We start from the raw sequence: 16,297 nt of genomic DNA, 5'->3' as shown, positions 1-16,297 counted from the left end.
TTTATAATCGAGTGTGTTGAGAAAATAACTTCATTTTAAACCAATTGATTGGAAGGGGTGGTGGTTATGTCTGTCAGCCATGTGGAAAGGGTCTTTAGACTATGTTTTAAAATACCTTATTGAAATAAGCAAAAATGAAAGGTAATTTGACTTTAACAACACTAACTCATCATTAAGAGAATCATGACCGTGGTCATAATTATCTATGTTACATAAGTTGCTAATTAATATCATGCCTGTCCCAAGACACTGATAATTTCTTTCCCTAATAAAGCTAAAACTACATTTGAGCCATGAGCTTTGTTTTTAAAAATCAATACTACTTCCATCAGTCTATGATGTTAGGAGCATTGACTTGTCTTCAGTGAATTCTTTTTATGGATTACATGGTGAACACCAAACCTAATATCACAATAAATCAAAGGTAACAACCCTTTCCACATGGAGAGCAAATATATCAATTCAAATAACTTTCAATATAGGAGCATGGATATAAACATTTTTAAATTAAATTGTTGTATGTTAGTATCATATCAACATAAATTTATCTTAACTCTAATTTAATTAAATATCAGATATACGTAAAAATATATATATAAATTTAAAATAAGTTACATGATAAAGTACTTTCAAGGCAAAAAACAATAGCTCAAACAAATTTAACAAATATAATCTTAAACATAAATAGAATAAAAACTAAAAACACTAAATATCTAGTCAAACATTTCATAAGTTGCAAAGAAGTTCTTTTAAAAATAATCATATACCTAATATGATCATTTCCAATTCTTCACACTAAACTTTGATGAGACTTCCAACAGAAGCTCAAGGTAGGAGAGGAGGATTGTAATATACAATGAAATGAAAATAAATTTTTCCTTATGTATCAACATGGGGTATGCCTTAAATAATAAATCCACCTGTATAGAATCCATTGTATGATTTGTACCTTATCTTCTTCCACAAGTGTTTGACATAGTAATATATAGGAAGCATGCTACTATTAAAACTAGACAAGAAAGAGTTGAAAGTTTGAGTTCAAACTTTAGTCGCAAAATTTTAAGCGTGAAATAATATCACCTCTAAGTCTAAGAAGGACAATAAGGTGATAGGCCTCACATGAATAAAGAGGCTCTCACTAAATGGAATCTAAACATGGGTGAAATATTGCATCTGTCATACTAACAAAGGCGCGTCAAAAAAGATTGAGGGTAATAACTCCAAATCAAGCATTACTACGTACAATGCATTTTTAGAGACCTAGGATAATCTTACCTTGTCCAAGCATGGAATCTTGAGAAGGCTCGTCTAAAAACTTTCTTAAGGTGGAAATGGCATGTGTATTCAATTGATACTCAAGGGCTCGTTTTAGGGAACTTGAAGATTGACTTGCCCTAGTCCAATAACTTCCTTGAGGTAAAGGTGGCACTGATCTGAATGGGAAAATTAGGTTTGTTGTGCTAAATTCCTCTTCAGAATATGTAAAAGTGCTTAAGGATTCATGAGGTTAATTGCAAGTTTAAACATGAGGTTTTGAGTGTTTTTATGTAAATTTCATGTACAAATTAACATAAAAAAAATGATTGAACAACAACATATAACAAACATGAACATCACCAAAACAATATCACAACAACACATGATGAAGGAGTTCACCCCACCTGGGCTACATCTCCTTGGTTCTACTTCCAATGGCTTGGCCCTCTCTATTATGCTCAAAAGTGTGAATACATCAGTTTACAATGCTCGGATAGCTCTGAAACATGTTCCAATGGCTCTAGAATGCCCAAAAATACATGTCTAGCCTCTTTTGGCTCCTCATTTGGTCAAAAACTAAAGAAGTTATCGCTTCCCCAAGTCTTTCTGCTAATCACACCTCAATTTCCCCAAAATCCGACACCATCCTACAAATTCGCCCCCAATTCCACTAACTGAGCGCCAATTTCACCTAATTCCACGCGAAATTGTCGGATGGATTAAATGCCCTCTAAGGCCTTAAATCCAAAAAATTTGGGTCACATGGGGGCCATGTGCCCTGGGCTAAGGTCAATGGCCCGCCCCCGCCAGTCGGGCCCCCACTCCATTCCGTTGGTGGTAATATTGGGTGGCGCACCCAAGGGTTGGCCCCCATGGCTGGCCCTTTCCCCGGATGGTGCAACACATGAACTTTAAATATGCACGGAAACCATAGTTTAATAAGAACTAAACGATGGTGTATTGGCAAGGGCTTGGTCTTGTCGCTTGGAGGTTGCGAGTTCAACCTCGCCGCTACTGCCCAGACTTTAAATGAATTTTTGGCGGCCCTCGAGCTACCACATGGCGGACCCTAGTTGGGCCACGTGGCAGCCTATGGTTGGTCACCAACCATCCAATAAAACTCGTCCAAATCATCACCAATAACAACGTGCCACTTGGCGCTACACCATTCGTCGGAGGTCAAACATCACTTGCACAGTCACCCTACCACGTAGGCATGCCCAGTCAACGTCACATCAGCCAGTACGAACTACTGACTAGGTTGTCTGCATTTTTTTGTAAAATTTGCCTATTTAGGAAAACAAACAGAACATGTTTCGGGGAGCATACAGAGTTTGTTTCGCGTGAAATGAGTTGCGTCAAATTTAGGATGGCGAACACTACGCGATCGTTCAAGTTCCACACCTATCTGACAACTTTGAATTTTGAGCCATTTTTTTTAGCACCTGATCATGCACACATATCAATGTATAGTTAATTTATACTTAAGAGCTCATTCAAGGGAACTCGAAGATTGATCTTCCCTAGTCCTTTGCTAATGTTATATGCCATGAATCAACAATACTTTAATAATCATTTGGGAAACCTACTTGTAGGTGACCCTTTACATCTTAAACCTAGTTATCTTACTCCAAAGTTCTAATTTCTCATCATGGTAGAGAATGTATCAAGAAAACCATCATCCCTCCTCCATCCTCTCTCGAAAAATATGTACTCAAGTGTGGCTTTGTCATTTGCAAGTTAGTATGTTTAGACACTATGCTCCCTTTTATCTCATAAGAGTTGGTGGGAATCAAATTAATGCAATGGTATACTTGCTTGCTCATAAACCCTTTCAATTGTAAAGCTTAATGAAATGGATGTCCCTAGGAGCAAATGAATTATGATATGAATCCCAAACACATATAATTACCTTGAAGGTCAATCACATGAAAAGAATGACTTTGATAAATTTGTTATTCATAAAAACATAATTTCCTACTCCCTTTCTCAATCCCCGTGAAAATTTGCAAACAATGTTATGTTACCTACACTAACATTACTTATGTTTCCATTTGAAGCTCCATCAAGGAGTAATGCATATTTCCATTCTTTTACTAGATTTCATTCATGTATTTTTTTAATAATAATATAATTTAAGGTGACAACCTAGTCAAATGCCAAATTAATGTATGAGACCCCCTTGGGACAACATTCATTACTTAGTCTACATAGGTTTACCTGCCCTGTTAATCTAGGTTGTCATTGATGTCAATATGCCAGTGGCCGAAATGGCAAATATTCTTGAAGATGCCATAGGATGACTATAACTCTTTCTCAATCATGTATAAGAAAAGAAGTTTCAATCATGCCCTTGATGACATATGTGGACCACACTTGAAGAACATAATTGGAAGACTACATATGCATCTCTGTGACATACACATGATGACATGTACCTCCAATAATGTTGAAGGAGACAAGGTGATGAAGAAGGCAATCATGGACATGATGGTGTCCCTACAATGAAGAAGGCAAGCATGATGATGACATGTTGACCCTATGAAGATAAGGACATGACAAAGACATGATTATTAATGAAGGAATCACCATGAAGAAGCCCTACACTCCATTTATGCAGTAAATAACGATCAGTCACATTAAAAATTATTTTTCATCTCCTTAGAGGCAGAATCTAACCTTGAGACCTAGACCTTCTTATAGAGCATAATTTTTCCTTTCCAGTGAGCTATTATATGACCCGAAACTCCTAATAGTTTAGGAGAAATTGATTTTTAAAGATTAAATTAATTCTCTACATATTGAGCCGACATGTGTTAAGACAATTCATGTCGGCTTGCCCTAGAGGACGTGATTGTTCATTGTGAGGACGAATAGGTATATATATAAGAGGTTAGACCTCTATTTTTATTAAGAAATCTCGGTGAAGATCCTACAAGTGACTCAGAAATCGACTTCAAATCTTGTGAACCATATAACAAGGGTTATATACCCGTGGAAGCTGCGGAAAAGGGGACAAAATTGGGGATTGATGACAGAGATACTGTGAAAGGGTGTCTAAGGGTTGACTAGACTATGGGTTAGAGAATTGACAAGCCTCTTATGAAAGGATGGAACAATATTGTTGTTTTGAGGCTCAGATCTGTGTTGCAGCCTTGGATTAAGGATTAGAACAACTAAACCAAACCTCGAACTTGTTGCAGTCCAGAATTACGGCTCGAACCTATGGAGATAATCCTACAGCAACTCAGACTTTGAGACAGTCCTATTAAGGGATCAAGTGCTACAAACATAGGACTGTATAGAATATTAGAGGCTCAAACTGGTGCTATCTTGTTTCATTCACATTGATAGTTGACTTAGCACTCTTTGACACAAGTATGACAATATTGTAAATTTTGATGATGGGTACTAACCAGTGATGACGACCTCTACCTGTTGCGGCCTTAGACCTATGTGAATAAGTGAAGTTTTGGGGCAAAAGAAGTATGGAATTTGTGTGCCTTCAACAATAATGAATCTAGAGGTGTAAAACATATATGGCTCTGTTAAGAAATTGAAGGCTTGAAGAAGGAGGACCACTGATATAAGACTTGGAGAACCACTAAAGTCCAAGTAGGTGCTTAGCACATCCCAGGTTGGAGCCTGGGTTTCTTCACCAAGGGTTGGAGCGCTACTTATATTGTACTTGATTCATTGTAAACATTATATTAATAAAAGTAGTTATTTCTATTGTTCATTTTGTGTTCTAAATATAAGTGATCTAACTAGTAAAAGTAACAATTAAAAAGAAATATTGATTCACCCCCTTCTCAATATTTCCAACAATCAGAATCAAAGCCAATACATTCACTCAAAGCCTAACAACTTGAAGGTTGATCATTAGAACACAAATGGCGAAGCCAAGGAAGAAAGTTTCCAATCCTCCTAAAGATGTGTCTCCCTCAACCACCGAAATTGAAGTCAATCATGTTGTGAAGGCTCCATTGTTCAATGGAAACTTTGATATATGGGAGGCAAGAATGAGGAATTTCTTAAAGACTCAAGGCATTTAAGCCTGGAAATCAGTGATTGTTGATAGCATGATGGATGGAGAATCCAAGGAACATAATACAAGAGCAATGAAAGCAATCTTGAATGGGCTACCTGATTCTATGAAGGCCAATTTTGAAAAATGTTCGCCAGCAAAAGGCATGTGGGATAAAATTCATGATCTTCACTCAAAAGGATAATTCACAATGATATCTAATCAAGAAAATGATGGAAAACAATAAGTAAATCCATATCCCATCAAGGAAGGTGAAGATAATAGTGATAACATCAAGGCGAAAGAAGAACTAGAAGATGAAGAGAATGAAAAATATTTTGAAGAAGATCTCCTCACTAAACTTATGGCTACCATGGAAGAGATTAACAATTTGGAAAAGGAAAATGAGGAACTTAAGAAAAAAGCGCAAGTTGGTGACCAAGACAAGACAAGGAAGGAACTTGACCTTGTCAAGCTTCAAGTACAAGAAAGAGATGAGGAGCTCGCCAATATCAAGGAAGAATTTCATCAAAACAAGAGAAAGCATTATGAAGAAGTCATATCCATGACAAATCAATTGGATAAGGCAAAGAAATGAGAAGATACCTTGTCAATCCACCTTGAATAAAGGCACAAAAGCTTGAACAAACTTGAAGCAAAGATTGGCCAATACAAGGAAGAGATCTCCTCCCTTAGACCTCAATTAGAAGAAGCAAGGAAACAAGCACAAGGAGCTAAGAAGGTGATGGAAGATTTGACATGCATAGAAGGACAAGTTGATGAAGCAGAAAAGAAGAGAAACACCATGATATGCCAACTAGAAGAAAAGGATGATGACATCACCAAGTTAAAATCTGAAATCACTTCGCTTAAGGCCCAATCATGTGAAGGAACCAAGATGAAGGATGTAGAATGCAAGAAAATGAAGGAAGAAATTGTCTTTATTGAAAAGGAAGTTGACTTGCTGAATAAGAACTTGAAAATTTCTCAAACCCTAGATTACATCTTAAGTCATCAAAGGTCTCCCCTTGATAAATCAAGTCTTGGCTATGCAGGTGAATCGTCAAGCAAGAAGGAAAATGCTTCAAATAACAAGGAAGTCAGGAAGAAATGTTGATGCTCCCAACAAACGCAAGAGTCAAGTGGACATTGGAAGAAATCTTACTCCAAGAAGAAATGCAGATGGTGTCAAGCATGCAAGAAGCAATGGTTATCATCAAAGGGTCCCAAGGCAAAAAGACTTCAGAACTACATCAAGGAAACCTTCTTCTCCCAGGTACCAAAGTATATTTCTTGGTTATTGTTATTCTTGTACAATCTTTGGGCACGTGGAAAAAGATTGTAGGGCATATAACAAAGATATATTTAATGGTCCTCGTCAATGTTCGAGAAGCAATGTTGCAAGAAGTCATGAATTCTTATTCATGGACAACATAGAGTGCTTCGAGTGTCATAACATTGGACATATGGCATGTGATTGTAACTGGACTTGGGCCCCTACACAAGCTAGAACCATGCCAGAGAAGAAAGTTAAACAAGTATGGAGAAGGAAGCAAATGGAATCCAGAAGTCTCTTGAACACTCCATCCAACAACACATGATGTTGACGTGATGAAGTTATCCTTGATATTCCAAGTATTTGATGGGGAGACTCTGCCAAAAGGAAGACCATGCATACAGTTAGGGGGAGATTATGATGATGAAGCATTCTTGCAGAAGCCATCCGTGAATGGGACTTGTGAAATCCTTGATGAGCTATATTAACAATCATTCTTTGATATATCATTTTGTTGGCATTATGGCACAGGTGTGGTGCTATGGTACAGGTGTTGTCCTTGATGGCAACTCACTTTGGTGACAGATCTCAGTTCAGGCTCTCAGGATGAAGGAAATCTTGTATACGCAGGTTCACCTTGCCGAAGACGCGTATACATGCGGGTTAGACGTTCAAAAGTCGCGTATGCATATACACGCACTTTCACGCACATAAAAGCACGTACATGGTGGGAAACTTATTTTTTGGTCCGTGGTCGTTAGTCCTTGGAATTTGAACCTATGGTTTTGGACCATGGTATCTCGTCAGAAGTGTTGACCCCAGGTATTGGGCCCTTGGTATTATTTATTATGGTTTTGGACCGTGGTATTGTGGAAGGCCTAAAACTATAAAAGAGGAAGGAGATCATGTGGCAAGACATCATCTGATTTATTGAATATCTGATATTGTTCTAGATCTGGAATACTGGTGATTGGGTTATGGTGCAGATCTAGATCTGAATGAAGGAGGCACCTGAGCGCAAGAAGGATAAGGACTATTGATGGATCAAAATCTCAAGGCTTGAACATTGGTATCTCTGTATGATTTTGATCAGTTATATGTGGCGCTCTCTTGATCTATAAATCTGATAATCTGGGTTAACTAATGACTGAATGTTTTAAAAGAATAAATTATCCTTTATAGATCTGTACGCAGGTTCAGTTAAGTGCAGGTGCGTATACACGCCTTTTCTGTGAATGAAAGAAGCGTATACGCAGGTTGGTTGTGGTACAGAAGCGTATACATGCAGATTGATGAATAGTGAAGTAGCATACATATCTTGATTTATATTCTTGCTACTTCTGTTTATTGCTGCAGTGTTCTGGGTTCAGATTTGGTGTGTGATATTGTTACTGTGATTTGGGTACAGTAGTCAGAGAAGTGTTTATGTTGATTCAGTTTTGATTGGTCAAAAGGTGATTGGTTGATGCAGAAATTCTTGATTGATGTTATTTGTGGATCCAATCTGAAAATTTATGAAACGTGGTCCCTGAAAGACAGTGAAGGTTATAGCCTTCTGTAGGCCAGCAGCTACGTACTAGTATCTTGGCTAGTGCAAGAGCTAAGGGGGTTGTAGATCCCTTCCAGGAGAAGCTGGAAAACGAGAGAGGGTTGTAGCTCTCTGCAGGTTGCAGCCAGTGTACTGGTAAAGGACTGCACCAGTACAATTGTAAAAAGAAGTTTCTAATTAAAGAGAAGATATAGACGAATTGCAGCAGGTGGTTTTCACCCACATTGGGTTTCCACCTTATATCTTGTGTTCTTGTGTACGATTGTCTTTTTGCTCTGTTTTACTGGTTCTGGTTACTGGTTATTTGCTTCTGAATCACAGATTAACAATCAACATCAGAAAGATAAAGTAAATTAAAAAGTTTACATTATATACGCGGGTTTTCTTCTGCATAGTTGCGTATATACGCGGATTCAATTAACTGAACTAGCGTATATCATTTGATTTTGAAAAGGAACATTTGACTTAATAATACTGATTCACCCCCCCTCTCAGTATTATTTCCAACACATTTCTCATGAACACTCCATTGAAGAACATGATCTATTATCTATCCAATGGGTTGTTGTTAAAGATGTCTTCCACTTGATCACTAAGCAAGTAATCTTTCCTGAGCTAGAGGAAGTTGTGCAGACAGGGGAAGTTGGTTCATCACATAAATGAATGTAAGCACATCTATCATGAACCACATTACCAGAAAGAAGAGCACCATGATAGGGGGAGTAACATACCTATGAATAACTACTATTCGTGAAGAAAAGAAGCAACTTGACAAGGGGAGTATTTGGGCACCCTGTTTGCCATTGATGTTAGAGAGGAGAGAATATTGAAAGGGAAAGAATATTGCCATCAATGACAAAGGGGGAAATTGTTCATCTAGGTTGTCATTGATGTCAATATGGCAGTGGCCGGGATGGAAAATATTCTTGAAGATGTTAGAGGATGACTATAACTCTTGCTCAATCATGTATAAGACAAGAAGTGTAAATCATGCCCTTGATGACATATGTGGACCACACTTGATGAACATAATTGTAAGATTGCCTATGCATCTCTATGACATACACATGATGACATGTACCTCCAATAATGTTGAAGGAGACAAGGTGATGAAGAAGGTAATCAAGGACATGATGGTGTCCCTACATTGAAGAAGGCAAGTATGATGATGACATGTTGACCCTAAAAAGACAAGGACATGATTATTAACGAAGGAATCACCATGAAGAAGCCATACACTGCATTTCTGCACTAAATAACAACCAGTCACATTAAAAATTTATTTTCACCTCCTTAGAGGCAAAATCTCACCATGAGACCTAGACCATCTTATAGAGCATAATTTTTCCTTTCCAGTGAGCTATTATATGACCCAAAACTCCTAATAGTTTAGGAGAAATTGATTTTTAAAGATTAAATTAATTCCCTGCCTATTGAGCTGACTTGTGTTAAGACAATTCATGTCAACCTGCCTAAGAGGACGTGACTATTCGTTGTGAGGAATAATAGGTATATATATGAGAGGTTAGACCTTTGTTTTTGTCAAGAAATCTTGGTGAAGATCCCACAAGTGACACAGAAACCTAGTTCAAATCTTGTGAACCATATAACAAGGGTATACACCTATGGAAGCTGTGGAAAAGGGGACAGAATTACAGATTGATGACAGAGATTATGCGGAAGGGTGTTTAAGGGTTGACTGGACCGCGGGTCGAAGAATTGAAAAGCCTCTTGTGAAAGGATGGAATCATATTGCTGTTTTGAGGCTCCGATTTGTGTTGCAGCCTTGGATTAAGGCTTAGAACAATTAAACCAAACCTCGAACCTGTTGCATTGCAAAATTAGGGCTCGGGCCTATGGAGATAATCCTACAGCAGCTCGGACTTTGAGACAACCCTATTAAGGGATCAAGTGCTACAGAGCTCGGACTGTATAGAAGATCAGAGGCTCAGATTGGTGCTATCTTGTTTCGTTCACATTGATAGTTGAGTTAGCACTCTTTGACACAGGTATGACAATATTGTAAATTTTTGTGATGGGTACTAACCAGTGATGAAGGCCTCTACCTATTGCAGCCTCAGACCTATGTGAATAAGTGAAGTTTTTGGGTAAAGAAGTATGTAACTTGTGTGCCTTCAACAATAATGAATCTAGAGGTGTAAAGCATTTGTGGCTCTGTCAAGAAATTGAAGGCCTGAAGAAGGAGGACCATTGATATAAGACTTAGAGGACCACTAAAGTCCAAGTCGATGCTTGGAACATCCCAGGTTGGAGCCTGGGTTTCTTCATCAAGGGTTGGAGCCCTACTTATATTGTACTTGATTCATTGTAAACATTATATTAATAAAAGAAGGTATTTCTATTGTTCATTTTGTGTTCTAAATATAAATGATCTAACTGTAAATGTAACAATTGAAAAGAAATATTGATTCACCCCCCTCTCAGTATTTCCCAAAATTAGAATCAGAGCCAATACCTTCACTCCAAGCCTAACAACTTGAAGGTTGATCATTAGAACACAAATGGCAAAGCCAAGGAAGAAAGTCTCCAATCCTCTTAAAGATGTGTCTCCCTCAACCACGGAAATTGAAGTCAATCAATTTGTGAAGGCTCCATTGTTCAATGGAAACTTTGATATATGGGAGGCAAGAATGAGAGATTTATTAAAGACCCAAGGCATTGAAGTCTGGAAATCAGTGATTGTTTATAGCATGATGGATGGAGAATCCAAGGAACATAATACAAGAGCAATGAAAGCGATCTTGAATGGGCTACCTGATTCTATGAAGGCCAATTTTGAAAAATGTTTGTCAGAAAAAGGCATATGGGATAAACTTCATGATCTTCACTCAAAAGGAGCGTTCACAATGATATCTAGTCAAGAAAATGATGGAAAACAAGAAGGAAATCCAAAACCCATCAAGGAAGGGGAAGATAAGAGTGATAACATCAAGGCTAAAGAAGACCTGGAAAATGAAGAGAATGAAAAATATTTTAAAGAAGATCTCCTCACTAAACTTATGGCTACCATGGAAGAGATTAACAAATTGAAAAAGGAAAATGAGGAACTTAAGAAGAAAGTGCAAGTTGGTGACCAAGACAAGACAAGGAAGGAAGTTGACCTTGTTAAGCTTCAAGTACAAGAAAGATACGAGGAGCTCGCCAAGATTAAGGAATAATTTCATCAAAACAAGAGAAAGCATCATGAAGAAGCCATATCCATGACAAATCAATTAGATAAGTCAAAGAAACAAGAAGATACCTTGTCAAGCCACCTTGAACAAAGGCACAAAAGCTTGAACAAACTTGAAGCAGAGATTGGTCAATACAAGGAAGAGGTCTCCTCCCTTAGATCTCAACTAGAATAAGAAAGGAAACAAGCACAAGGAGCTGAGAAGGTGATGGAAGATTTGACATGCATAGAAGGACAAGTTGATGAAGCAGAAAAGGAGAGAAACACCATGATATGCCAACTAGAAGAAAATGATGATGACATCACCAAGTTAAAATTTGAAATCACTTCGCTTAAGGCCCATTCATGTGAAGCAACCAAGATGAAGGATGAAGAATGCAAGAAAATGAAGGAAGAAATTGTATTTCTTAAAAAGGAATTTGACTTGTTGAATAAGAACTTGGAAACTTCTCAAACCCTAGATTACATCTTAAGTCATCAAAGGTCTCCCCTTGAGAAATTAGGTCTTGGCTATGCAGGTGAATCCTCAAGCAAGAAGGAAAATGCTTCCAAGGATGTGAGGAAGCCAGGAAGAAATGTTGATGCTCCCAGCAAACGTAAGAGTCAAGTTGACATTGGAAGAAATCCTACTCCAAGAAGAAATGGAGATGGTGTCAAGGATGCAAGAAGAAATGGTTATCATCAAAGGATCCCAAGGAAAAAGGACTTCAGATGTACATTAAGGAAACCTTCTTCTCCTAGGTACCAAATATATTTCTCGATTATTGCTATTCTTGTACAAACTTTGGGCACATGGCAAAATATTGTAGGGCATATCACAAAGATATATTCAATGGTCCCCGTCAATCTTCGAGAAGCAATGTTGCAAGAAGTCATGAATTCTTATTCATGAATTCTTATTGTAAATTGACTTGGGCCCCTACACAAGCTAGAACCGTGCCAGAGAAGAAAGTTACACAAGTATGGAGGAGGAAGCAAATTGAATCCATAAGTCTCTCGAGCACTCCAGCCAACAACATATGTTGTTGACCTGATGAAGTTATCCTTGATATTCCAAGTATTTGATGGGGAGACTCTGCCAAAAGGAAGACTGTGCATATGGTTAGGGGAGCTTATGATGATGAAGCATTCTTGCAAAAACCATCCGTGAATGGGCCTTATGAAATCCTTGATGAGCTATATTGACAATCATTCTTTGATAGATCATTTCTCACAAACACTCCATTGAAGAACATGATCCCTTATCTATCCAATGGACTGTTGTTGAAGATGTCTTCCACTTGATCACTAAGCAAGTAATCTTTCCCGAGCTAGAGGAGGTTGTGCAGACATGGGGAGTTGGTTCATCACATAAAGGAATGTAAGCACATCTATCATGAACAACATTTCCAGAAAGAAGAGCACCGTGACAGGGGGAGTAACATACCTATGAAGAACTACTATTCGTGAAGAAAAGAAGCAGCTTGACATGGGGAGTATTAGGGCACCCCATTTTCCATTGATGTCAAAGGGGGAGATTGTTAATCTAGGTTGTCATTGATGTCAATATGGTAGTGTCTGGAATGAAAAATATTCTTGAAGATTCTAGAGGATGACTATAACTCTTGCTTAATCATGTATAAGACAAGAAGTGTTAATCATGCCCTTGATGACCTTGATGACATATGCGGACCACACTTGATGAACATAATTGTAAGACTGCCTATGCATCTCTATGACATACACATGATGACATGTACCTCCAATAATGTTGAAGGAGACAAGGTGATGAAGAAGGTAATCAAGGATGTGATGGTGTCCCTACGTTGAAGAAGGCAAGCATGATGATGACATGTTGACCTTCTGAAGACAAGGACATGACAAGGACATGATTATTAACGAAGGAATCCCAATGAAGAAGCCCCACTCTCCATTCTAGCATGAAATAATGACCAGTCACATTATTATTTTTTTCACCTCCTTAGAGGCAGAATCTCACCATTAGACATAGACCATCTTATAGAGCATAATTTTTCCTTTCCAATGAGCTATTATATTACCCTAAACTCCTAATATTTTAGGAGAAAATGATTTTTAAATATTAAATTAATACTCTGCATATTGAGTCGACCTGTTTAAAGACAATTCATGTCGGCATGCCCTAGAGGACATGATTGTTCATTGTGAGGACTAATAGGTATATATATAAGAGGTTAGACCTCTGTTTTTGTTAAGAAATCTCGGTGAAGATCCTACAAGTGACATAGAAACCGAGTTCACACCTTGTGAACCATATAACAAGGTGATCCGGATTTAAACAGGAACGCAATAGATTACAGAGATAACCATAAATACAGAGATGCGATAACCATAAATACAGAGATGCAGCGGAAATAATATTTCATTTCATTAATGGAAAGTACTGAAGTATGCTTACAACTAGAAATGGAAATAAACCAGCTAGGGCGATGGTAGCTTATCTCTGAGAAGAGATGTGCGGCTACATGCCTCTGAACTATTCTAAAAACTGTATTACAATGAGGCTCGAAGGCCTATTTATTGTTGAGAAACAATGGAAAAACCCTTCACATCCCGAAACCTAACCCTAGAAGATGAAACACCAACTTGTGGGCCCCGTTTGGGTAAATTGGTACATCAATTTCCCGGGGTCGTAACTTTGGCATACGATCTCCGTTTGACGCGTACGATAGCTCGTTAGAAAGATCTATCCGAGTACTACCACTTTGCCCCATGTTGCCCCATGTTCCCCAAGTACTACCACTTGGACCCAAGTTGCCCCAGATTCCCAAAAAAACGTCGTTTAGGGCCTCAAAACGGCTCCGGAAGTTTAGGACCCGAAAAATTGCTAAAAATAGTAAACTGTGCTACAATTTAGGAAATTGAAAAAGCTGAAAGAGACAGTTGTGGGGGTCCAAATGGGATAGGTGGGTGGCCACCAACATCCACCTGGATCATTCCTCCCCCCTTAGGAAGCAATGGTCCCCATTGCGTTGAGTTCCTCCATCTGCTGAATTTGTCCTGCAATCTCTGATGTGTCCAGTGATGGTGGGAAGCATGGTCGATGATGGTCCACATTGAACATTTGGTGCAGGCGAAGGAATGGAGGAATGATGTGCTCCAAAGCATTGTTCCCCATAGCCTTGGTACTGCTGTAAGGACCATGTCGGAGTGGTCTGAGCTTCTGATGGGTTCTAGTAAGGCGTTCTTTCTGTCGATGCAACCAGACTTTGTTGCCCACCTGAAACTTGTGTGGTACCCATGTGGGTGAGGAGAAGTTGTTCCTGTGTTTTGTCATGACCGTATCCCTTTGCTGCTGCTGCTGCATGGAGGAACCCTTTGCAGGGGTCATGGATGTAGCAACGATCTTCCCCTTATTTTGGGAGTGAACCAGACAGATGAATTTCCTGGTCTGTGATATGAGCTTGCTGCCTTTCTTGGTAGTGATCAAAGATGTGGCGGTAGGTGGGGCTACCTCCGGTATCCTGTATAATGAATTATTCAAAGAAATAACGACAGCACAAGGCCTTGACTCATACACAGCATGTCGCCTCCACAAGTATGGTTGGCCTAATAATACATCACAAACATCCAGAGGTGTAACATCACACAATACCTCGTCTGTGAAGGGTTTGATGCTGTAGGGAAGGCGGCACTGCTGGCGAACTTTGAGATCTCGTCCTTCATGAAGCCACCCGATACTATATGGCTGTGGGTGTGGTGTAGTTGGTAGGCCCAACCGCTTCACGACCTCTGCTGAAATAAGATTCTTTTGGCTGCCACTGCCGACAATGAATTGTAGCGGCGAACCCTTCACCCACATCTGTGAGTGGAAAAGACGCTCCCCTTCCTCTGGATTTTCGGGCTCATCTTTCTGGATCTTGGTGGTGGCAACAGTGGCGCTGGGATCTGCATCAATGATCTGCTTCCCTTTGCCATTCCCCTTGTCCGGTTCTGGCTCAGGGTCGGAACATCCATCTGATTCGGAAGCCTTCAACTCAGCCACCAGCAACTGCTTGGTCCGACACTCACTTGTGTTATGAGTGAGACTCTTGTGGAACTCACACCACTTCCCTGTGTCCTTCTTTGGCTTCATGGTGTTGTTCTTTTCTTGCGGTTTCGACGGGTTGTCTTGGGTCACCCCGCCTTGGCTTTGTCCTTTGGGCTTCGGATTTGCAGATCCAAAGTCTCGCTTCTTCTGTTTGAACTTTTGCTCGATTTTGACAGCGTATCGGTATGTTGTGCCGAGTGAGGAGATGTTCAAGAACCCCATCTCTTCCTGGATGTATCTGTGTAGGCAGCCACGGTATTTGAGTAACAGATGCAGCTCAGTATCTTTGATACCCAACTGTGTGCGAAGGGTATGAAAAATGTTTGTGAACTCCGGCACACCTTGGTCTCGTCCCTGCCGCAGTGTGGTCCATTTGATGTATTTGTCCTCATAGCTTCCGACAGGGTAGTATTGCTCCTTGATGGCATCCCGGAAGTCATTCCAAGTGGGTGCGACTGAAAATAGTGAGCCTGTGCTTTCATCCTTCTGCTCGCAGTAGGTTTCCCACCAGTCCTTGACGTGGGGGGCTGCTTTGAGAAGAGCGAAAACAATCCTTTCCCGACTTGAAAATTCATGAACAGAAAAATACCCATCAAGCAGATTTAACCATTTATCTACAGCATCTGCGTCTATTTGAAGATGGGGATTTCAAAATTAACTTGTACCTTGAAGGGTGTGGCATTTCCAGAGTCGCTGTTGGAAGCCGATGTGTCGCCTCTGGGTAGCCGCTGAAGAATCTGCGCAAAGCTATCCATCATCGCGTTCCTTTGTCGCTCGAGCGCTTCTTCGAGCAAGATTTTGATAGGATCTCCTGCCCCCTCGTCTTTCTTCTCATCCGCCATGGGAGACCGTCGGGATTTGCGAGGCTGGTCTTGCAAAGGTTCGACCAGTTCAAGCCCTAACTCCTTATATCCCGACCTCGTTGGGGACATGCAAAGAAAAACAGA

This window comes from Pinus tabuliformis, chromosome 9 (genome assembly GCF_031772625.1).
Source record: "Pinus tabuliformis cultivar Carrire ecotype Pingquan chromosome 9, CPIR1, whole genome shotgun sequence".
NCBI classification, from domain to species: Eukaryota; Viridiplantae; Streptophyta; class Pinopsida; order Pinales; family Pinaceae; genus Pinus; species Pinus tabuliformis.
Note: the sequence above shows the minus strand (reverse complement) of the source record.